Genomic DNA, 26257 nt, shown 5'->3' on the forward strand with positions numbered 1-26257 from the left:
CATCCTAAACTCACTGGTCTACATCTCACACAGAGTCAACACTCATATCATCGGATACTGACTGTTCACAAATCCCCTACGTGCATCTAAACCTGTGAAATGGTTCAGTGAGAGGACTACACGAAATCCGATGTCGGCCTGATTCGAACTCAAGCAAAACTTGGGTGACGAAACGATTTTACTGACCAAGTGCGAAACGGTTCACATGTCCCAACAAACTAACCCCAGTGTGAAATAGTTCACTGGTGCGAGTCTAGAAGATACATCAACATCCTTATCCGATCACATGAACCATGACTTCCCCATCCCAACTCTTCTCGTTTTTTAAAGTCAACAATCAATCCCTATTAAAACTCTGGTTCACCACCTAATTTTAGTCAACACATCCACACGTGTCACTAGGTCTGTCCATGACGCACGAGGCCACTAAGTCATGAACTACTAGATTTCTCAACACAACCAGGAACAATGAAAGCAGACATGTCAAATACAGTAAAATATTCACAAAACATGAAATATAATCATGAACAGTAAAAACATGTATACAGTCTGGTTTCATCAATATCTTGTTATCCAACCTTCTAACTACTCATACAACTTATCGGCAGCTAAATAATATCTAATATGACTACGGTTAAAAATGAAATCGAAAAAACCCATGATCGTTTTACACATAAAATACCGCAGTCTACAACTACTAACACAAAATCATAATTTAATTTAAATCAAAAATAAATAATTCTTTTTCAAAATAAATTCTTTTAGTCATCATAATTATCAAAAATATAATTCTTTTACCAAAAATAATTTAACAACTCAAAATGACCCCTTTTTTGAAATAAATAATTTTAAATTATCTATTCTAATAATTATTCAAAACCAACCCTTTTTCCAAATAAATCCTTTCTCATAATAATAATTCTAAAAACATCTCAACATAACCACTTTTACACAAAATAATTTTCCTTTAAATTACTTATCATAACATCATTATTAAATATTAACCATCAACAAGCCACGCAGATAATAACAATCTAATCTATGCAACTAATTAATGACAAATATAAATATGAAATGACGAGTCAAGAGGAGTGGGATCTTGCCTCGGGTATATAGAACGAATCGATGCGCAAAATTACGGCAGGGCTGTTGACGACGAGCGGCAAAGAGGCGCTCGGGCACGGATGGAGTTGTGTCAAATCTGATCGGAGGTGGTGGTGTTGTTAGTGGTGATAGGGACTGAGCTCGAGCTAGAGGGCTACTGGTCAAGGCGACGCGACCTGGTCGGTCGAGCGGCGATGCTGAGAGCTGTAGGGGATGAATCTGGACTGAGGGGAGCTCGATCTGGGTTGAGGGGACTGTTTGAGGGCTGGATGATCAGAGTTAGAGGGTTGGTTGCGGTTAGGGAGGAGTTGGCCTTGACGAGGTCGGCGCCATGAGGGGCTGCGGTTCGGCTGAGATGGGGGTGGACGGCAAGGTCGGGCAGCGACAGGCGATGGGAGAAACAGAGGAGGAGGCGGATCTGGGGGACTCGACAGCGGAGCACTATCTAAAAAATATTAAACTAGTATCTAAGGTTACAGTCATTAGCATCTATCCTCCTTCAAACACAAGAATCCCCCTCGAGATTTACAATAAGATATGCACGATATCAATATAGTAATTGTATAGAAAACAATAATATATATTAATTAGCTGAATAACTAGAAAGTAAAAAAGCATATCAATAAATGAGACGTAGATAAAGACGTTGAAAATATTTACAACAATCATTAATTATGTATTCATAACATTTGCACAACGAAACCAAACCAGATAAATTTAAAAAAAAATATACCAGTAATCTATTATATCATTAATCCTATTAGAATAACCAAATATGATATAAAAACTAAATAAATCAATATACATAAAAAAACATAATACGACATACGTGACTGCCTATGTATTATATCCAAAAAAATAATCAAATATGGACATATAACTTGATAAATTAAACTAATAAACAATGTACCAAATAACACAAATAAACTAATAAATTGAATAAAACTAAAGGTAACATAAAAACACATACAAGTAAACACATATACACTGATAAATAACTCAAACATAAGGATAAAAAACGCAGTCATGAAAGGTAAAATGTGACGCAAAATTATGTGGTATAACATCACAACAATCATTGTATAAGTAAATCGTACATAACGTAGTCGATTAATAAAATAAATCGCACAGCAAAAATAAAACAACTACAGCCGTAACGTGACTACGTAGACAAAAATTTAGCAAAAAATAAATAAATACTAAATCACAATAAGTATGACAATACACAAATGAAAACATAAGAGAGGCATCAATTCCGTATAATAAAAAATCGATAATAGTATTTAGATAAACATGGTAACAGTTGATACTAAAATAACTGAATGACTATAAAATCCCAATAAAAATAACATATAAATATACCTATCTACGTGAATACACTATAATGAAAGAGAATAGTAATTATACAAGAATGAAAAAGTAAAACACCAACACAGAGTAAAAAACAATTGAATAGAGTAATGAACAACAAACAATGACAGCAATAAAGACATAAATATCTAAAAATAACCATAAAATATAATAATCAAAAAAATACATGCGCATACAATGTATAATGTGTTAGCAATGACAAAACAATACATATCGAAAACGAGCAAAACAATAACAAATTGTGTAAATACACTAATAAACAACCCTATGAGAAATCCTATAACACCCACAAACCATATTGGAATTACCTCTTATATTATTTATAAAAAGATAATAATAATGTTAACAAAAATAACTATTAATTAGTAACTCAAACTCTAAACTTAGCATCATAAATAATAGCTTGAATATCAAAATAGAAATACAAAGTCGCTCGTGTCTTAAATCAACGAATTAATCGAACATACTGAACAGACAATCTAACGAAAAATACTGAGCTAATAAACGAATATATACTAAAATATAGAGGGATCAGAATATAGTGCAGTATGTAGAATAGTTAAAATCATGAATCCTATTAAAGTATAGTCACAAATACTGAACACAGTTATACCAGTGATAATGATATTGACGAAAAGCATACAACATACGCACAATATAGATATGCATAAAGTATATTAAATACAGAAAAATATTTGAATATCAGTTCTATGTAATGTATAATGTGGACTCTATAGGCAATGCAAAACAATTAATGATCATGAGTTTGAACAATTGAAAATATACTAAGTATGATATATTTGTTATTGAAAAACCTACGAATATAACATTGTGTTGTGATACATAAAATACATATAAATATAATCGCAAAAAATTATACAATCAACAATTATAGTCAAATCAAAAGAAAAGCATAGTTGTAAAAATAATAACAATAAATAACGACCGGTGTATGATGAAGAGAAAGTTATACAAGAGAAGTGTAGTCGTGGAGCGATGAGAGAAGAAACAGTAGGAACTCAGAGTCAAGAGAGTGATAAGATATGGAATGCAACGACATGTTAATACGTAACAGTAAAAATAATACAACAAATTGTACAATTAAACGAGAATAATTAGAAAAAAATATAATTACTTATATTTAAAATAAAATAATTATGGGATAATTATCTATACAATAAAACGTACAAGTTATACTAATACGATAGATAATATGCAATAGAATAAATAATACAACATATTATATAAAATAATATGTGACAATAATACAACATATTATAAGTAATAATACTTAATAATAATAATAATACAACATATTATTTAAAATGATATGTAATAGTATTGATAACACAAGGGATAAATTCCAGAAATTTTTACTACACTAAATAAATTTATAAATATCTAAATTATTTAAATAACTATAAAACTTGTACTTTTAAAACATAGAAATTTCTAGAAAATCAAAAAATACAAATACTCTTTTAAAAATAATAATTAAATATTTTAAAATACCTGAAAGATTATTTAACTAGTATCAAAAGTTCACGATCATTACATATACGACCCGTTCGGTTGAAGGAAAATTCCCGAAGGGTACGAAGTTCAGTCCTTTTTGTGGCAAGCTCAAAAGAAGATCACGATGACAACTCTTCTGGCGGTGTACTTAGCCATTTGGCTAAAGAAATATGTAGTCCCTCATCAGCCTTCTGATGCATTGCCTATCGAAGTCGTGTATCTGCTATTCAACTGGCAATTGGGTGTAACTTTCTACTAGCTTGATCGCTGATATTCATAGTGGGAACTTGCATTTTGGACTATCTAATTTCACACAGGAGGGGAGGAAACCTTCAAGTGAGATCCCAACAACCAAAATAGAATTATCTTATACTTATTTGATGGCGTGGCTGGTCCTCCACCGGTTAGATTTGATGACGGCACCCGATACTGCTGATCCAGGTCTCCCTCTATTGCAGATCTAGAGGAATGTAAATGGACAGCCAGGTAGTGGCATGAGGTCTCATGACAACTACGGGTTCACAAGTGTTGGGAATTTTTAAAATGTTTCCCTCAATTTTTGGAAAGTTATAATGATATGCTCGTAGATGATGAAGAGCCAAGGAAAAATAGAACCGTCTTGGATGTTGGCTGTTTTCGTTGGTTGATGAATATCTACCTCGGCTATCTTATTTTTTGAGTGAAGGATGTTTGCAGCATCGAGCCCTATCTTCCTTGTAGATTCACTCGTTAGTTTGGATATGACCAACTGTACGTTGGGAATCCGAACAGAAGATTGAAGACTTGTGGTGGTCTTATCGATGATGCTCGAGCTTGGTTTTGGAGTATAATCGGTTGCACACATGCCTAATTTAGCCTTCTAGGCACCGAACCTCATCTACAGATGACATTCCTGTATTGCCAATGGCTCATTGCTGCCAACGCACCCACGAAGAAAAAGAAAATCTCAGAACCAAGGGCGACAACAACATCCAAACTTACCACTGAAATAGTTCAAGATACTATTCTTTCTAGGAAAGGAAAAGCACCTATTGAATCCTCCAGCAAAGGAAAACAATTCGTTAATTCTGATGAAAGAAAGGAGGAATCCTTCAATGATGTAGCTCAAACACCCGAAGAAGAAGGTGGGGCTATAGGTACTGAATTTGGAAGGGGTGGTGAGGAAGGTGCATTAGATCTTCTGTCTTCTTTCATTCTAAAGGAACGCACGAGTTCACCCATTGCTCATAGGACTCGTCATGCTAACCTACCTCAATCACTGGAAGCTGCAAAAGGAAGGAGGGAGAGGGTTGTTCTGACATTTCGCAATTGGATGACGGTGGAAGTTCTTAGTGGAGATGAAGAGGAAGAAGATTCATTGCCCCTTACTCATAGAAAGAGATCTCGACCTTCAACTCAGGCTCAAGCTCAAGCTCAAGTCTCTCCAAAAGCTGAGTTACGCACAAAATATCTCTATGCGAGATCCGATATTCTGGGCGAAGTGCGTCTGCCAAAAAGGACTAAGATAGTTGTGCATCGACGACATACCCCTTTACCGGTAATGGAAGAGGAGCCAACCCACAATGTTCCTGTTGAGGAAAGAGGTAATATTTTGTCTTCATCTTTCTTTCATTGCATCGTTTTCAGATTTGTTGAACTCATTTTGCAATCTATTTTCATAGGGGACCGTGAGGAAGGTGAAATTCCATATGAATTCTCTTCTCCTGGACTTATGCATACTTAGGAGCCGAGTTTCATTCAGCAAATGCATAAGGCCAAAACTGATGAACCTGTCGGCTTTAGGCCTACTGAATAGATCATAGTTCAACTCGAGCCCCCTACCACGGTCGCTCCAATGGCTTCCAGCGTAGGTATTAGTATTTTCCCATTTGGAGGGTAATTCCGGGAGATGAGTGAATCGGAGTACGTACCTCCTCTAATGGTTTCTTCCCTTCATCTTATTTTAGAGAAATTAAGAGAAGTGAGTACCACTGCCTGAGTAACCACTCGGAAGCTACAAAACCTGTCGCAACGACTGAAGGTAGGGTTGGCTTCCCTTGGTATGGATTCCCATATATATTATATAATATTATATAATATTATATATATTATAATATATATATATATATATATATATATATATATATATATATATATATAATAATATATATAATAATATATGCTCACGGATCTGGTTGTTTGAAGGAGCCAACTGAAGAGGAAGTCGTTTATGAAGCCGATATCGGGGATTTTGATCAACACACCCTCGATATGAATCTTTCTGAAGATGGCCATTAGTTAATCTCTGACTTATTATATGGGAAAGCTCCTAGTGAGGCTGCAGGACTGTAGGCGTATAAAACTGCTTATAGGTCCCTTAGCACAGCTCGGCACAAACCGGCGAACCATCGGACGACGTATCTAAACACGAGCGTCAGTCCACAACGCCAAAGCCAAGTGACACGCAACGAAGCGGATTAACGAGGCGACGAGGTTAACGAATCGCACGCAAGCAACGGAATGCATCCATTCACGTGCGGAATCAAGCCAACGGTTCGATGAGTCAACAAGTCATACAACTACGGAACGGGTTCGAATTCAAACACCGAAGCCGATTTACTGCCAAATCGGGATCCAGAATTCCAAATCAGAGTTCAGATCAACACTAAGGCGGATTTACTGCCAAATCAGGATTCAGAAAAAATCAGAGTCCAAATCAACTACAGAACCGGACAACGGACACAAAACGACGGAACCCAAATACCTATAGGGGCTCGGCCAAAACCGAGCCACCTATAGGTGGCTCGGCCAAAACCGAGCCACCTATAGGTGGCTCGGCCAAAACCGAGCCACCTATAGGTGGTCGGGCCAGAGTGATACGGGTGTATCTTCTCTCGAACGAAGCGATCCTCATGCAGAACTTGACAGTGGAGATGATTCTCATACTAGCATGAAATAGGCGGTTCAAACAGCTATAAGCGGAACACAGGAGGAAGCGTCGAACAAGACGACGCAAAGAATCAAGTACCTATTTCCAGCCTGTTGCAGTCAACTCATACGCTTATGATTCGACTCATCAGTGAGTCGACTCATGACTGTCATGAGGTCGATCATCGCTGTTATTGAATTTCTCTTAGTTTCGTCGAGCGACTCATATCAGTCATGAAGTCGACTGCATCGCTGGTTATTAGATTTCTCCAGTTTCTGTCGAGTCGACTCATGCTCAGTCATGGGTCGACTCATCGAGGGTTTCCTGGTTCGTTTGGGATTCTGTTCACACGAATTCCTGTTGGTTTTGGGTCTGGTTATTTACCAAATTGCCATCCACGTTTGTACACCTATATAAGGGATTGTTTTAGGGTTTCTAAACAATCAGGGAGTTAAATCAAGAGAGATTAACTTGTAATTGAGATTTGGAGAGCTTGTTCTTCAATTCTAGAGTGAGATTGTGAGAGATTGTAAATTACATACTCATAATCTAGAGGAGGTATTTTCCTTCGCCCAAAATCTGAGTTATTCTTGTATTCTTATTATTTCTCCTCAATCCACCTTTGATAATTCCACGATCAAAGGTGCTCGCACGACAACTCGTATCAAGTTGGTATCAGAGCTATCAGATCCTACGAAGGGGGCATCCTGTGCATGGTCCTGACTCGTTCGCAATACAAGGAGCCTAAGAGTTAAGGAAGGAGAAAATGTCTGAAACAAATAACTCAACAAGACTTGATGCCACGGAGAAGCAGATCGAGACGATCGGTTCGACGCTCAGTCAGCTCGTGGGTCTCATTAACAAAGGGGACAAAAGAGAGGAATCTTCTTCGAAGGGTAAGAAGAAAATCATCGAGTCCGATGAAGAGAGCGAGAAGTCTGATTCGGACGAGGGAACCGAGGTTGTTAGGGCTGCTGGACATCAAGGGGGTAAAAATAATTACCAAAATTTAAAGATAGATTTCAAGGTGGAGATTCCTGTCTATGATGGGAGTGTCAATGTAGAAAAGCTCGATGATTGGATTGAGCATATGGAGATGTACTTCACCCTCTACGGATATTCATCCAAGGAGAAGATTGTGTTCGCGATATTGAAGCTTTCAGGACACGCGTTGACGTGGTGGAAATCCTATTGCAAACAGGAGAAGAAGGCAGTGTCGTGGAACAAATTCAAGGAGCTACTCAGGAAACAGTTCTATCCGGTGGGGTTCCTTGAGGAGCGTTGGTACAAGTGGTACGGCTTGCGCCAAAGATTCAATCAGACCGTTCAAGAGTACACGACGGAGTTCCAGCAGCAGGCGATGGTTCTAAACATCGCAACGGACGAGTACTCCATCTTCATGAAGTACATGGCGGGACTGAATGATTACATCCGTAAGGAGATGAAGCTGTTCACGGTCGAGACTATTGCAGAAGCGAGCATGAAGGCAATTGCCATTGAGGGCAAACAGAAGAAGGGCAACGAAACAAAGGGTGACTCCAAACAATCGGGAAACAAGTCGAGTAGCTCTCAACATAAGGAAGAGAAGAAGAAGGGTGATTCAGGGAAGGCAGGATTGACATGCAATCACTGCAAACAGACAGGGCACATGGCTGATCGTTGCTGGGATAAGTACCCTCATATGAAGCCGAAAGGGTTGAAGAAGAAGGAGGAGAAAAAGGCGTATGTGATAGCACAGGGTCCGAAAGAGGTTCCCAGGATGACAGAGCCCAACAACAGCCTCAACCTTATGGCAGGGAAACAGGCCACAAAAGAAGACAACGACCCGAGAGAGCAACTCTTTGTTCTGAAGTTGCAGGTCAAGACCAGCTTGGTGGATGCCATTGTAGACACAGGGAGTCAGAAGAACCTGATATCTGAAGCGTTGGTACAAAAGCTGGGATTGAAGACGGTGAGGCATCCGAAGCCCTATCCATTAGGGTGGATTCAGAAGGAAGCGGGATTGAGTATGGTGAACCAGTGTACGTTCAGATTTGCACTCCATGAGTCGTATATTGATGAGGTCACATGCGACGTGGTTCCGTTGGATGTTTACCAGGTTATTTTGGGCAATCCTTACTTGTGGGATAGACACGCGGTATATGATCGGCGGGCCCAAAAGTATACGTTCACCAAAGATGACTCACAATTTATTTTTCGTTCGGCATCTCTTCCGCAAGAGACAAGTTTGGTGACGGTGACTCAGGCTAAGAGGTTGGTGAATGCGGGCAGGAGGTTCGTGTTATTGTTCATTCAGCCTTATGAAGAACAGCTGAGTAGGATATGCTTGTCCACATTGAGCAAGCTTCAGGAGGGAGATCTTAACAGTTTGAAGGCCAAGTATGCGGATTTGTTTTCGGAAATCACGGGACTACCACCACGGCGAGGTGTACTTGGAAGACTGCGTTCAAGACCAAACAAGGCATGTTCGAGTGGTTGGTGATGCCGTTTGGATTATGCAATGCTCCGGCGACTTTTATGAGGCTCATGAATGATTTGTTGCGACCTTTCATAGAGGATTTTGTGATTGTGTACCTTGATGATATTTTGGTGTACAGCAGGACCTGGGAGGAGCATCTTGTTCATGTAGAAAAAGTGTTTAGAGTATTACAGGATGGACAGTTGAAGCTTAACGGGAAGAAGTGCGAGTTTGGGAAGGACGAGTTGGTGTATCTCGGCTTTATCGTGGGGAAGGGCCAGAGGAGGATAGATCCGGGTAAGGTGGCGGTGATCACGAAGTGGCCGATGCCGAAGACAGTGACTGAAGTGAGAAGCTTCATGGGGGCTTGCCAGTATTTACGCAAGTTCATTCGACATTTTTCGACTTATGCGGCACCGTTACATGGCCTCACAAAGGCTAAGGTTCAGTTTGAGTGGGGAAGGACGCATGAGGAGGCTTTTCAGTTGCTAAAGAGGAAGATCTCGGAGGCACCAGTATTGGCGTTGCCGAATTTGCAGCGGACTTTTGAGGTGGAGGCCGACGCATCTAGTTATGCGATGGGCGCGGTGTTGATTCTGGATGGGAAGCCGGTGGAATATCATTCTGAGTTGTTTTCGGGTGCTATTGCGAACTACCCGACCTATGACAAGGAGTTCTATGCATTGTATCAAGCAATCAAATATTGGAGGGTGTACTTGTTAGGGAAGGAGGTGGTTGTGCACTCGGACCACAAGCTATTGGAGTTCTTACATGCCCAGACGAAGCTACAGCAGGCACGGCACATGAAGTGGATGTCGTATTTGATGGCTTTCAACATCATTATTAGGTACAAGAAGGGGGCGACAAACAAGTTGGCCGATATGTTATCTCGCCCACCGATAAGGTCGTTGTTGGTGGCGACGCGTATTCAGCCCTTGGTTCCTTTGGAGTATGTACAGCTGTATGCATCCAGTAGAGACTTCGGTAGTGTGTTCGAGCAGGCGAAGGCCGGTCAAAAGGGGGAGTATGCACTTGGAGAAGATGGCTTGTTGTATCGTGGAACATCACTATGTATTCCGGAGGATGGTGATATTGCAATGGATTCGGGAAGCACATACCTCGCGTGTGCAAGGGCATTTTGGAATTCAGAAGACACTTTTCAATCTACGGCGACATGTGTTTTGGCCACGGATGCTTGATTATGTGACCAAGTATGTTGGAGGGTGTAAGTTATGCTGTATTTCGAAGCCTTCTAACAGAAAAAGGGGATTGTACCTACCACTACCGGTTCCTTCTAGGCCGTGGGAGAGCATATCTATGGACTTTCTAGGAGGATTGCCGACTACCAAGCGTGGGCATGACTATTTGTACGTTGTGGTGGACCGGTTCAGTAAGATGGTGTTTTTGATTCCTTGTAAGAAGACCGTGACGGGAGCGGGTGCAGCACAATTGTTCTTCGAGCATGTGTGGAAGCATTTTGGGTTGCCAAGTTCGATCATTTCGGATCGGGACAGCCGATTTCTCGGGCATTTTTGGGATTCTTTGTGGAGTCTGATGGACACTAGATTAAAGAAGAGCATGGCTTTTCATCCACAAACAGACGGGCAAACGGTGGTAGTCAACCAGACTATGGTGCATATGTTGTGGGGGTATAATTCTAGGCATCCCAAGACTTGGGATGAGAGCTTACCATATTTGCAGTTTGCTTTTAATCGGGCGATTCATGGATCTTCGGGAAAGTCACCGTTTGAGACTTGTTATGGATTCTTACCACCGAGTCCGTTTGATCTCGTGTTTTCAAGTGAATCTACGATGGACGGCAAGGAGGGGAATGAAAGACAACGGGCTCAGCGATTTCTGGAGAAGATTGCACAGATTCATGCCACGGTTGAAGCACAATTGAAGAAGTCACAAGCAAAATACAAGGCGAAGCATGATCAACATCGGGTTCCTCATAACTTTGGCGTGGGCGATATGGTGTGGCTGAAATTGAGTAAGGAGAGGCTAAAAGGAGAAGGCAAGAAGTTGAAGCCTATTCGTTATGGTCCGTTTCGGATTCTCGATCAGATTGGCGACAACGCTTTTAGGCTGGATTTGCCGCCTTACTTAGGCATGTATTCGGTGATCAATGCTGAGTACTTGAAGTTGTTTGAGCCTCCATTACTGGATGATGAAGGTGATGACAAGGTGATCTTACCGCATGTTGATGACTTATGGTTTGATAGAGAGGAGCCGCTGAAGGAAGACTGCATTTTGGAGCGAAAGACGACCACGACAAGAAGGGGAATGAAGGAGTCGTTTCTCATCGGACGTCAAGGTCAAGTTCCTAGCAAGGCTAAGTGGTTCAATAAGGAAGGAGGGGCTCGCGAGTTTCCTCAGCTGAAGTTCTAACTTGAACGGGACTTCAAGTTCTTAAAGAGGGGACACATGATACGGGTGTATCTTCTCTTCGGAACTTAGCGATCCTCATGGGAGCTTGAGGATAGATGATTCTCATACTAGCATGAGAATAGGGGGTGTCAAACAGTATAAGGGAACACAGGAGGAAGCGTGGAACAAGACGACGAGCAGAAGAATCGAAGTACCCAGTTTTCAGCCTGTGAGTCGACTCATGACTGTTATGAGTCGACTCATCAGGTTGAGTCGACTCATGACTGTCATGAGTCGACTCATCGCTGGTTATTGAGATTTCTCCAGTTTCTGTCGAGTCGACTCATCTCAGTCATGAGTCGACTCATCGAGGGTTTCCTGGTTCGTTTGGGATTCTGTTCACACGAATTCCTGTTGGTTTTGGGTCTGGTTATTTACCAAATTGCCATCCACGTTTGTACACCTATATAAGGGATTGTTTTAGGGTTTCTAAACAATCAGAGAGTTAAATCAAGAGAGATTAACTTGTAATTGAGATTTGGAGAGCTTGTTCTTCAATTCTAGAGTGAGATTGTGAGAGATTGTAAATTACATACTCATAATCTAGAGGAGGTATTTTCCTTCGCCCAAAATCTGAGTTATTCTTGTATTCTTATTATTTCTCCTCAACCCACCTTTGATAATTCCGCGATCAAAGGTGCTCGCGGTAACTCGATCAAAGAGCCGATCGCCGTATAGCGTGGCCGCGCCAGATCTGGCCCCGGGCACAGTTTCAGAGTGCCTATAAATAGGCCCCCTTGGCTTCATTTTGAAGGGTTAGCAACTGAAGCCGAAACGCTGCCATTGAGAATTGAGCCTGACGTTTTGAAGACTGAGGACTTGACATTCAGATCTGTTTCTCGAGTGAGGCATCCACGTCACAAAAGGCAAGAGTTCGAGAGAAAGAGGAGATCAGATTCTGAGATCTACACGGAAGATCATACTCCGGATCAAAGCTGGCCTTTGATTCCGAGAACTAAGGGCGATTAATTCCTTGGTGAATTAATCCCCCCGGCTATTATTTCCTCGTGGAAATAAACGCTCAAAATCGTGTAGATCCGACCGGAATCTAGATCTGCGTGATGGTCCACGGATTAACCCTAGCCGTTGGCAAAGAAACCCACACAATGCGAAGCGACCGCAAAACAGGAGCTCATGATTTCGCTTCGACAAAAAAAGGAAGAGTTGTAATCTTTCTTTTATTTTATTTTGATTTTCATTGTAACCGGATCTTATAAAAAGACCGGATCTTTGTAATCGATAAACTATTACAAGAGTTTGCAATGGAATCAATGAAGAAAGCTACGATTTTTCCCGCGAACAATCTGGCGACCACAGTGGGAGCCGTCGATCTCGCTTCCGAGATCGGAGCGTCGCAGCCGCGGATCTCAATCCCGGTCGTGGAGGAGGTCGAATACGAGTTCGACCAGCAGAAGTTCGAGGAGTACTTGTCGTCCTCGTCCGGATCAACCTCCCCCCGCAAGTCCAAGAAGTTCTCCTCCAGGAGAAACAACGACGATCTCACCCTAATTGACGCCAAAGCTGCGTCAGGTGAGGCTCCACCAACCTCCAACCAGATCAAGCTAGTTCCAACCAATTCCTCCGTCACCAAAGGAGCGGTGACTCTCTCAAAGAGAGCCCGCCAAAGACGACGCTAACGTTTGGCCAAAGAATTCGCCAAAGCGATGGAGTCAACTGACGGAATCCGCTACAACGCGGATCTGAAGAACAGGAGAGGCAAACAGCCTTAACGACCGATGAATGGCGACTCCTCCAAGCCTCCAACGAACGAATGGGTCCGTGTCAAACGGAACCGTTCGACACTTGAGGAGCGCATTCACAAGCGCCGCGCAATGTCAGCGCAGGCACGGGCTCAAGTCCAAGAAGCACGTAGAAGACTACAGAAGGAGGTGGCCAAGAAGCCGCTACCAACCCGCCAAGTATTGAAGCCAAAGTCTGAAGCGGCGATTCAGGTTAAGGCAAAATCGTTGCAGCCTTCGAAGCAAGGTCAACCTCCGACGAATCAACCATAGTCGCCGGTAATACCAGTAGCTTTTCCGGGAGATCCCGCAGAATCATCCCAAAAGAAGAAGCCAGTTTTGGAGCGCCTCGGTCCACTTCCCGATGAGCGAGGCAAGGCTCCAGTTCAAGAGCGTTTGGGCCCGATGAAGAAGCCCCGAACGACTCAACATGCTGGGGGTCGCCGCTACCCTCAACACGACAAGGAGCTTATGGCAGCTGCGCGCACGACTCTGCGCATTGAAGTCCGAGAGCCCGCCGAGAATTCACGCCCAAAAAGGCAGGTTTCGAGGCGTGTGACTCTTGAAGGCCCGAAGAAGGCAGTTCACTCTCAGAAGGAAATGTTATCGTCTGATGATGATTGCGTTATACCTGAGAAATCGTGCCAACACACGATAAGTTGCTCCAACTTTCAAACGGAAGAGCTGTACTATCGTGCTGGCGGTACGAGCAAAGCCAGAAAGAGAAGTCCTCGAAGGCTAGAAACTCAGTGCCCTTGTTCAAAGCTCATTCGGGCGGTACTGTCTGAGTGCAACTGCATCAAGGCAGTCCCCGAGAGAATTTTAGTGTTCGAAAGGCTTAGTACCGCGAAGTAGAAGGATAGTCGAAGACGGAGAATTTCCGAGGGTCACCACCAATATGACCAGCAAAAGGGCATCGACACGGGATAATCCCGAGTCAATTCCGCCAGTACCCCGATATCTAACTCGTCTGTAGTCTGGAGCCATTACACGAGGAACTTATGGTAGGGTTCAGACAAGACTAACTTCAGAAGATGAAGAGTCGGATGCCGGCTCGGCAGTCGCATCTGACAACATAGTATCCAGCGAGGGGCAACCCTACGAGGCACTTATGATAAGTGCAGAACAAGTGGCCAAGATGCTCGAAGAGGCCATGGCTAAACAACAGGAGTCCTTCAGGTTCGAAATGCAGATGGCTATGCAGAATATGAGAGAAATGCATGAGCAACAAATTCAAGCACTGGCGAACCCGCAAGGCGAACCAAGTCGTCGTAACCAGGTTCATCAAGAAGATGAGGATACGAATGAAGCTCGTAATGCCAATAATCCTCCCGTCAATGCAGGGGGTGGTAACGAGAATGCTAGTGAAAACACAGATGAAAGCCTGAAAATTAAAAACCTCGAGAGCAAAATCAATACATTGATTTCCGCTCAAGAGACGAAAAAGACGGGCATTTCTTGTCCATACCCAAGAGAGTGGGAATCAATCCCATATCCGGCGAAGTTCAATCTAATTAACTTCACGCCGTTTAATGGGATGGGTTCACCCACTCAGCATTTGATTTACTTCAAATCGCACCTGGGAGTAATCTCCGGCAATGAGCCTCTGATGGTGCGGTCATTCGTCGGCACTCTTCGCGGAGCCGCCTTCGATTGGTATCGCCGCCTCAAGCCAGGTAGCGTGAACAGCTGGGATGATATAGAGACCATGTTCCTCACCAATTTCTTTGACGATGACACCGAGATATCTATCAGATCATTGCTCGATGAGAAGCAGAAGGACGGGGAGTTAGTGACACCTTCGTCAAAAGGTTCCGGAACAAGGCGATGAACTGCCGGGACCCGATCACCGAGGAATTCATTCTCCAGATCTGCCATAATAATCTGTCCTTGGACGTGTTGGAAGCAATGGGGACAGCACCGTCCAAAACATGGAAGGATCTGAAGGTCATGGAGAGCAGGCCGAGCGGTTCCTCAGAAGGAAGAAGGCGGAAAGAGGCCAACAGGCGAATAATGCTCCGCAACAGAGCAGAAGTCTTCAGAGCCAAGATTTCCCAAAGTGTACTCCTTCAAAGATGACGAAGTTCCCGGCATCTTTAAGTACCTGTTGGAGAACAACAAAATTCAGCTGCCAGCGATTATGGATCAAGAAGGGGCTAGCAAAGTGACGGATCCAAAGTATTGTGCATACCATAGAGCGATCCATCACCCTACGAAGTCATGCTTCCATCTCAAGGATAAGATCCAGGCGTTAATCGATGTAGGCGTCATAACACCAAAGCCGTCTAAGAATGTTGGAGCAAACGCGGTGTCGATCAGCTTTGGATCAGTGCCCACAGCGTGGTTTGAACCAAAACGCATCACCAAAGTGGGAATGAAGACAGTAAACGACGACCCGCATGGACAGCGCCAAAAAGGACTTGTGCCACATACAGCCCCAAACGGCGAAATCCTCTGGGTTCACCCCGACCTGATTGAAGATGAACAATGGGCCGGGTCGTCATCCAAGAAGAAGTCCAAAGGGAAAGGGAAGTTTTGCTGCGGAGTCTCTGCTATCCCAGGAGAAGATGATGAAAGAATCCTAGCTTTCCCGCTCTCTTAAGAAGAACAAGAAGTTTTTGCGACCCGGAGTGGAAATGAGTATCACTTCAAGTACCCATCTCCTGGTGATCAGTTAGCTGAGCAGGGGGTGACTAAACGAGGACCAGCTAAAACTCTCACGGAGCTAGGGGTGATTATGGTTCCTAAACCGGTTGAAGAAGTTCGACGACAGCCGGTTGATAAACAGAATGAAAAGAGGCCCCAGGAGGTTCAAAATCCGAAGCAGTCTCGTTTCAGTCGTCCGATTGGAAGAGATAAACCGGAAAGCTCAAACACTCCGTATAGCTTCGATATTATGGCTCAACTTGCTAATATTCCAGTGCGGATAACATTGTATGAGTTGTTGCGGTTATCCAAAGAAACTAGGGAAGCCTTGCAAGAAGCCTTGGCCAATTCAGAAGCGTTCCTTAATCAGATCAAGCCGGTATCTGAAGAGCCAGGACAGTTGATTCAACACTGCAATATAGCAACTAAGAATCTTCCTTGCATTACTTTCACCAAAGAGGATATGCAAACAAAGAATTCGAACCACGATCGACCGCTGTATTTCATCGGGTACATCGGCTCCAGCAAAGTCAACCGAATCCAAGTGGATCCGGGTTCTGCTGTGAGTATTATGCCGCTTCGCTTGATGCACTTCCTTGGTATTCCAGTTAGCAAGTTGGCGTCCACAGGCACTGTTATCTACGGGTTCAATACCAGCGGGTCAAGACCTTTAGGTAAAATCCGGATTCGATGCCGAGACTTCGTATAACTTACTATTGGGTCGACCTTGGATCCATAGTAACGTTATAATCCCCTAACCTCTCCATCAGTGTTTGAAATATGTCGATGCTGATAATAGGGTTAAAACGGTGGTCGCGGATAAGCAACCATTTAAGGGGTATGAGAATTATTTCACTGATTCTCTCCTTTATGGTAACGAATCCGATACTGAATCATCGTCCCATGGTACGGACAGTGGAGAAGAAGCTGATACCGAAGCCGGATTTGATTACAATGGAGGTTATGTTTTAAACGACGATACCGAAGCCGGATTTGATTACAATGGAGGTTATGTTTTAAACGACATTGTACCATTTGTAATCAACTTTGACGATGATCAATCGTCAGATGGCAGTTGTAACTGGCAACTTTCCACTAATGAAATAAATAATGATTTAGAGTACTCCTTGTCTCTTGATGATGTGATAACAGAACTGTACAATAATCCCGATTTGTATATACCGCTTCGATCGTCCTACATAACGAAGGAACGCATCCAACATTCTTTCGGAACAACCTTGGTCATCCCAAACAAAATAGGAGGTGCAAAAGAAGTAATTTACGGTAAAGGAAAAAGCTCTCCATTACCAGATCATTTCCTAAGAGAAGATGAGGATGATGATAAACCTGGTCGGCATTTATCTAAGTACAGTCCGGAAGCGCGCAAACTCATGGAAAAATAGGGGTATGATTTCACACTCGGAGAAGGTCTATACTTTGATCGAGGTCCTCGTATTCCAGCCAAAGCGGCATATGTACCAAAAGGGAAACCAGACAATTATTATAAATACAAACGAGGGTTAGGGTATGAATCTTCTTCAGAAGACGAATGTTGCTGGTTAATCAATGACCAATCGTCTGGGCGATATAGAGATGGGCACCCACCAGATTCCTCAGAAGGGGATTCCGACGCAAGTTTAGGGGAGGCACTCAAAGCCCTAATGGTAAACATGGCTACAGCTGATCCGTCTACAATGGAGGACGATGATCAAATGCCAACATGGGAAGACCCGTGGGTTCATCACCTGAACATGCAGTATGGTGATAGGTTCGAATAGAGAGAACCCCCCACTGAAGATAAAATAGTCCAATGGGCGACGAGGCCAACCCAAAGCCGATATTCATCAGCGATAGTCTTCCCCCAAATGAGAAGGAGGAGTTAATTGCTCTCATCAGGGAGTATATTGACGTCTTCGCTTGGAACTATGAAGATATGCCAGGGCTCGACCCCAATGTGGCAATGCACCGCCTCGATATCAAGCCGGATGCCAAACCTGTCAAGCAACAACAAAGACGGTTTCGTCCGCAGATTATGGAGGCCATTGAGGCAGAAGTTAAGAAATTGATCGAATTAGGATTTATCCGAGAGGAGCAACATCCAGACTGACTAGCCAATATTGTTCCAGTCATGAAGAAGAACGGTAAAATCAGGATCTGTATCGACTTCAGAGATCTGAACACGGCATGTCCGAAAGACGACTTTCCTCTCCCAATCACGGATGTCATTATCGACAATACATGCGGATTTGAGAGAATGTCTTTTATGGATGGGTTTTCAGGATATAACCAAATCAAGATGCACCCAGATGACGAGAAGCATACAGCGTTCATAACGCCCCTTGGTGTCTTCTGCTACACGGTGATGCCTTTTGGCCTAAAGAACGCAGGCGCCACGTACCAGCGAGTAATGACTAAGATTTTCCAAGAACATCTTAGGAAAACAGTCGAGTGCTACGTTGATGATTTGGTTGTAAAAAGCCGTAATAAAGAAGATCACATCAAGGACTTGAAGACGATGTTCGATCTCATGCGGAGTCATCAATTGAAGATGAACCCCACTAAATCATTCCTTGGAATGCCCAGCGGAAAATTCCTGGGATTCGTCGTCACCACTAAAGGTATTCATATCGATCCCGATAAGGTGAAGGCGATACATGAACTGCAACCCCCTAGAAATCTAAGAGAGCTCAGAGGATTACAAGGGCGGTTAGCTTACATTCGGCGGTTCATCTCAAATCTTTCTGGGAAGTGCCAACCGTTCTCTAAGCTGAACAAGAAAGGGGTATCATTTATCTGGGACGATGCTTGCCAAAGAGCATTCGAAGCAAAACATATCTGACGAACCCTCCTGTTATTATTGCACCAAAATCAGGTAGACCGTTCTTGATTTATCTCAAGGCGATGAACCACTCGATAAGTGCCTTACTAGCACAAGACGATAATAATGGTCACGAATAGGCAGTCTATTACCTAAGTCGGACCTTGATAGGCGCTGAGTCTTGATATCCAATGATTGAGAAAGAATGCCTCGCATTGGTATTCGCAATGCAAAAGATGCGGCATTATTTAGTTGGACAGACGATCTACGTCATTTCTAACGTTAATCTAGTACAGGTATTTATGACGCAACCGACTTCTATGAATTGGTGGTTAGTGAAGTGGGCCCTTCTCTTGTCCCAATACGATTTGCACTTCAAACAGCAGAAGTCGGTCAAAGGACAAGCGATTTGCGATCTTTTGGCAGCAAACCCGACAACAGATACGGCAGAAGTATATGATGACTTGCCAGATGAAACCCACGAGGTTAACACTACATCGTACCAACAAGTATGGCAATTATACTTTGATGGTGCTTCGAGAGCAGTTAATAGGGTAATAACCCCAGGAGGTTCTACAGTTTCCTCCGGGGTTGGGGTTGTCTTAATCTCCCCGGGGAAGCATGTGATGCCTCGAGCTTATTCATTGACTAGTCCGTGCTCCAATAATGTAGCCGAGTACAACACGCTTCGCTTCTCATTGGACTCAGTTTCGCCAAGGAGCTGGGGGTCGAATATCTCGAAGCTTTTGGGGATTCTCAATTGATAGTCAACCAAGTCCGTGGAGAGTATGAAGTCAGGAACCAAGACCTGATCCCGTACCACCAGGAGGCCATCAAAATGGCAGATTCTTTTGAAGAATTCTATATTGAATACATCCCCCGTCTCCAGAACGCTTATGCGGATGCACTGGCAGCACTAGCAGTATCACTTGCGCAGCCTCCCGAAACTGAACTATTAGTCACAGTAAGGACGCATCAACTCTCCATACCCATATACGATATGGATATTGAAGAAGAAGACGCCAAGGAGGTAAATTCAACTCAAATTGGGTCTGAGTCCCGAGATTGGCGTTTTCCTATCATTAACTACGTCCAATATGGTATTTTGCCAGAGGACGTAAAAGAAAGGGAATCAATTCGCCGAAGAGCGCCAAGATTCTTTTATAATGCCGAGACCCATACGTTATACCGCAAGGGATACGATGGTTTATTACTCCGATGCCTTTCGAACAAAGAAGCAGAAGAAGTTCTTAAGGAAGCACACGAAGGAGAATGTGGTGCGCACCAGCCCGGTCCCAAACTGTATGATCGCATCAGGAGGATGGGATATTTCTGGCCAACGATGGTTCGTGACGCAATCGAATATGCCAGAGAGTGTCATGCATGTCAAATACATGCAAATTATATGCATCAACCACCAGAGCAGTAGCACACGTCAACCACGTCTTGACCATTCGAGACATGGGGTATGGACATTGTCGGTCCTATTTTTCCCCCTTCAGTCAAAGGTGATCGATTCATTCTCGCAATCACGGATTACTTTTCAAAGTGGGCTGAAGCAATTCCGCTCAGAGAAGTGAAGACGAACAACGTCATCAATTTCATCAAGCATCATGTCATATACCGACACGGCGTGCCAAGACGGATCATTCATGACAACGGTCCACAGTTCATAAGCAACGCCTTCATCAGGTTCTGTGACAAATTCAAAATTGAAGATGTTTCGTCCGCATATCGCCTAATTACTCAAGAAGGCACCCGGCAATTGATGCCAATAAACGGGAAGTTCCTGAAAAAGTACTATCCCTAGTACATTCAGGATAACTCATTTACCGGGAAGTTCCTTGAAGAATATTGCACTCAATATTCTAGAGGATAACCCAAAATCATTTTCACCACCAAAATCCCTCACTAATCAATTTCAATTGACAGTGAGTCCACCAAAAATGTCTTTCTAGCCCTCTTGACTCTTTCCCTTGACTCTTTCCATGAACAAGATGTCCACTTTCAGTTCAGAATCCTCTTTCGATAAACGAAAGAACTCCTTTATTTTCTCTTTGGTTAAGCTTTTTCATGGTCATAACCTAAGTTGAAATTTCATTTCGATAAACGAAAAACTCATCTTTAGATAACCAATCCTATAAAAGGTAAGTTTATCTAGATTTTCCAGATTCTCGGAGTGGAGATCCCACTTCTAGTTTCTTTTGCACTGGAAATAGAATATAAAATTCTTCCTTTCCAGAATCAAGGAATAGAATATAAAATTCTTCCCTCCTTGTTTTCGGGTTCGCCTTCACCCTAAAAGAAGACTGGGAAATAGAATATAAAATTCTTCCTTTCCCGCACCGATCTTTCCAAAATCTATCAATTTAGGATTCATTCTAGGAAGTTTATCCCGAATCCTAAGCAGGGATAAGTCTGCGCCTAACACGCGCTGCCGGTTTAGTCTTTTTCCGTACAAAAAGATACCAGAGTTCGATTTTGGGGTATTCTATCCCGAAACCTAAGTAGGGATAAGTCTGCGCTTAACCCGCGCTGTCGGTTAGTTCTTAACCGTTAAAAAGAACACTCGTCCGCATATAACACCAAAATCCATGCCTTACATGCATGGGGAATTTCATCCTGAATCCTAAGAAAGGATATGCCGACGCCTAACATGCGTCGCCGGGTTAGTCTTTCTCCGTAGAAAAAGACACCGGAATACCAGTCTGGAGTTTTTTATCCCGAAGCCTAAGTAGGGATGAGTCAGCGTCTAATACACGTTGCCGGGTAGCCTATTCCCGTAACAATGGTGAAGTCTACGTATTCGAAATCATAGCATCAAGACTAAGGAAGTTCATTCTTTTAGCACAACATCACATGCAGAATGGATTTAAACAATCCGCATGCTAGCCCGACTCAAACGGCAGTCGGTAAAGGCTAATCAAATCCGTTAAAGGCTGGAGGTTAGCCAAAAATCCTAAAGTCAACACCTAACACGTGTCGCCGGGTAGCCTATTCCCGTAACAATCGCGAAGTCTATGTATTCAATATCATAGCACAAAGTCTCAGAGAATTTACTCTCTTAGCACAACGTTACATACGGAATGGATTTAGATAATCCGCATGCTAGCCCGACTCAAACGGTAGTCGGTAAAGGCTTATCAAACCCGTTGAGGGCTGAGGGTTTGCCAAAAATCCTAAAAGAATTATGGTCAATCATTTCAAACGGAATGAGGAATTATAATAAAGATAAAGATAAAAACCAGTTCCACTAAAAAGATCAAAAGTCAAAACATTCAGGAAATAAAATCATACATCAAGCGCATGGCCAAAAATCTGCTGATTAAGCTTAGACAGCTTCTCATCATAAGCTTGCCTCAGCTCAGCTCTGATGGACTCCTCGGTGATGGCTAAAGTCTTCGCAGCAACCTCCTCCGTCTCGGTCAGCTTCTGCTTCAAAGATTTCAACTCCTCAGATAAAGCAATGTGGGCCTGCTGATCCTGTATCTTCGTCATCTGAAGAATACTCAAAGTCTCCTCTTTCTCACGGAGCTCTCTTCGGAGCTGGTCTATCTGGGTCTCACAAGAGGTAATAGAAGAGTCAAGCTCAGTGAGTGAAGATGATCTAGCAGCAAGGTGGGCCTCAACTCGGTCCACTCGATCCCGTTGCATCTGAATCTCGAGCTCAGCAAAAAGCCGAGTATCGCGCCATGTCTGTAAGCGAGTATCAAACTCGGCAGCAATCTGATAATAACTCCCTCACAAGGACATGAAGCCGAGAAGAAAGCCCTACGCAAAAAGGACTGTCAAAAGCCTTAAAAGAGGAAATAAATGACATTTCTCAGTTGCCCAATCTATACCTTCTTCCCCTTGAGTCACTGGGGGTGGTGGAGGTGTAACGGCTGTGGGTGTATCAACTGGTGTAGTTGGTCCCACAGCCGGCTTAACAGGATCAGTCTCGACAAAAGCTCCTGTCAAATACAAAATAGAATTTTTAGATGCATCACATTATAGTTGCAGTAGTCAGAAATTAGCTAATCCTATAATTAACTTGAGAAGAGCTACGTACCTTCGGAAAAACCATCCTCGGGATTCTTAGGGAGCGTAGACTCAGGAAATACATCTCCAGGCAACTGGTCATCAATCTGAGGAGAGCCATACATAAAATGGAGCATAGGAGTGTCCACAAGCAAGCCTTCCTCGTCAAAATCATCAGTCGAGAAATCTGACACAAGAGAATATAAGCACGAAAGGAGAATAAAGAGACTACGGCCAATAGAAATGAATTACCTCTTATGGGTGCGTCAGCCTCTCTATTCCCAAGATCCACGTTTGCCTCCTGCGAATTATCTAAAAAAGCAAGAAGTATAGAGACGATCAGGGAATGCACAAACTCCAAATCATTCAACTCCTTCGTGTATTGTTAATCGTAGATGTACCTGGATTCATCGAACCGGGTCCTACATCGACGGTCTCCCTAATGTAGTCTCCCCAACGTCGGCGGCTTCTGCAGGCTTTTCTACCTGGTGCGGTGAGTCAGGCTCACCAGGAGATGCAAAATCATGAAAAGCAGGATCAGGACTCATCTCTCTCTCCCCACTCTCTCCTATATAGAAATGCAAAAGCATGAGTCGAAGTTCTGAATGATCAAGAGGATAGTCTATGTGGTAGATGTTACCTCCGTCGCCAGCAGGATCATCACCAGCCAAATCCATCTCAGATGCTCGCGAAACTGCACGCGGCTTGCGGGCCAATCTCTTCCGCCTAGCAGCAGGGACAACAATCGAAGGTCTCGCATGGGAAGAAGGACGGAACCCTTCATCTTGGTTAGCTGTTGTCCCTGAAACATCAAACCATTGTCAGATTTAATAATTCTGGAAAATAGATAGAAAGAGTAAGTAACTGACCTCGTTCAGAACAGTCCTCGTAATCTTCAAGATCTCCGCCTAAAGCCTCATCAGCAGAATGAAAGGTCTTCTTTCCCTCTTCGTCAATCCGACGAATTTTGTTCCGTGTCCTTTGTGACCGAGCATTTTCCCAAATCATACGAGAATCAGCCTGAGAAGCCTCCTCAGCCTCTAACTCTGCAATCGGCTTCACGGGGACAGTTTTATTAGCTGCTAACAACCACTTGCAGCTTAAGAATGTGAGGTTCAACTGCCGCTCAGCACTCGGGAGACTGAACTTAGCACCAGTACAGCCTGTCACGGTCCACAACCATGCACGAAGACCGTCCACCAAACCGCCGTGGGTCCGAAGCTGCTGTCGTGGATTCCCGACATAAAGCTAATCATAGCCAAACTGGCGAGCGAACCGGCAGGGTAGGTATGGCTCTATGAAACACTAATTCCTTACCCGGAAAGTTAGATAACCCGGCCTAATGTTCACCAGCTAGTTAAAGCAGCCGACGTCTAAATGAGTTCGATACTCCCTCGGCATCTCCTCATCAATCAGACACTCGCCGTATCGGCCGGAGAACTGCGGAAAGCAAGTAGAAAACGCCCAACACTTGTGGACCTGTAGCTGCTGTCTGATGTCAGGGAATCCTCGCCCCTCCCACTTACCATTCTCAAGCAACTGTAGTAGGGGAACGGAGGGGTCTGTGGCGTTCGGTACCGACATCATATCAGAACGATGAAGGACGAACCAAGCCATCAAATAAGTGTACGGAAGCTCCACCTTAATAGTAGGAATCTGAGCCGGCGATTCACTTTCCTTCCATGTAAAAGCACTAGAAATCTGTCGAAGCCCTCGATGAATGTTGGCCACCATCACCAGAAGAAGCGAAAGTTCCTTTTTGTAAGCAAGATGAACCGCTGGGTAGAGCACCTCCAATGACAAGATATCACTAGACTGATACGGGACCACGCATTTCTTCAACCAGATAGCGAGGTAACCACCGGCGAGAAGGGTCATCGGTCGAATCGGCGCGGTCGCATGCCACAAGAATGATTTAAACTTGGTCCCTGCAGGAAAGCCACTCTCAGGACTGCTAATGGTATAGGAATGGGCGTCAATCTTCTTCAGTAGACTATTAACCCCTGAAGGAGTTAGTGGTGCCAACTAACAAATAGCCTCTCCAGAATTGCTCTCTAGATTTCTGAACAAATAAGACGCAAACTGCTTCTGGCTCACATGGGATTTAGTCCTCTTCGCTAAAGGCTCAGACTGCGCCAAAGCGATATGATAGTGACATGTGAGGTCCCATAAAGTCTCGTAACGGTCGGGCATGCGATCCTTCAGCTGACTTAATTCATGGTTGGAGGGAAAGTATTCCTGATATAGCATCTGACCCATGGGCAAACCAGAAATCCTGTGCATCTCATGGAGGGCCAAGCCCAACTCCCCTTGCCGGGTCAGAAAAGTATTCGAATCCGGGTTATAAAGCTCGCACAAAGCGAAGAAATGCTTCGCGATGACAGGCAAACCATACATGGTGGCACGAACGGCTGCATATAGACCACAAGCGTGCAACTCCTCGCTCCATCGGCTCAAGACGTACTTCGTCATGCGAGTCCACCAAAGCTTGTCCAAAGAATGGACCCAACCATAAAATCTGTGACGTGTCGCAGGCATCTCCCGTCCTAAAGCAGCGAGGCGATTCTTCAAAGTAGAAGCAGAGGCAAGAAGCTCGTTACGCGGCGGTGCATCCAACCCCAATACTCCAGGATGCAATCCAGTGATATGACTCCTGCTCGAACCAGGAGCTGCCTGATGAGTGATGTAGCCGAAGTGAACGCTCTCATGCTCCTCCATCAAGCTCCACGACATCTCCCGTGTCACAGCCTGATGCCGAAGCTCAGTCAACGAACGGTGTCGAGGAATCTTCGGCAAATATATGAAACCACTGCCAGTTTTATGAAGCCACTGCTCGGCATCAATAAACACTGCATCCGGATCTCTGGCAGAGTCGCCAAATAAAAAATCGGTCTTCCTGAGAGGCTGAATCGAACATAAAGGGTGAGATGATTTGGCCACATTATGCACTTATAAGATAGGGTATATCGACTATATATCCCTGCCTTATAAGGCACAATGCAGCGTCAAAACGCCCCCTTTATTTTGAGATATGGTTTTGACCAAGCAAAACATATCTTTAAAGCGTCGATCCTCGCCAAGGAGAATCAAGGCTCTTCCCGATTGCCTCACCAAGGAGAACAAAATAGGGATAAAAAGGACCAATTTGTAAATTTCCAAGAAAAAATGGACTAATTTGTAAATTTCCAAAAATAGCTCACCAGCATAAGAGGGAGGTGCGCCATCAGCCGACGCGGTAGAGGATTGAC

Source organism: Asparagus officinalis, chromosome 6 (genome assembly GCF_001876935.1).
Source record: "Asparagus officinalis chromosome 6, Aspof.V1, whole genome shotgun sequence".
NCBI lineage: Eukaryota > Viridiplantae > Streptophyta > Magnoliopsida > Asparagales > Asparagaceae > Asparagus > Asparagus officinalis.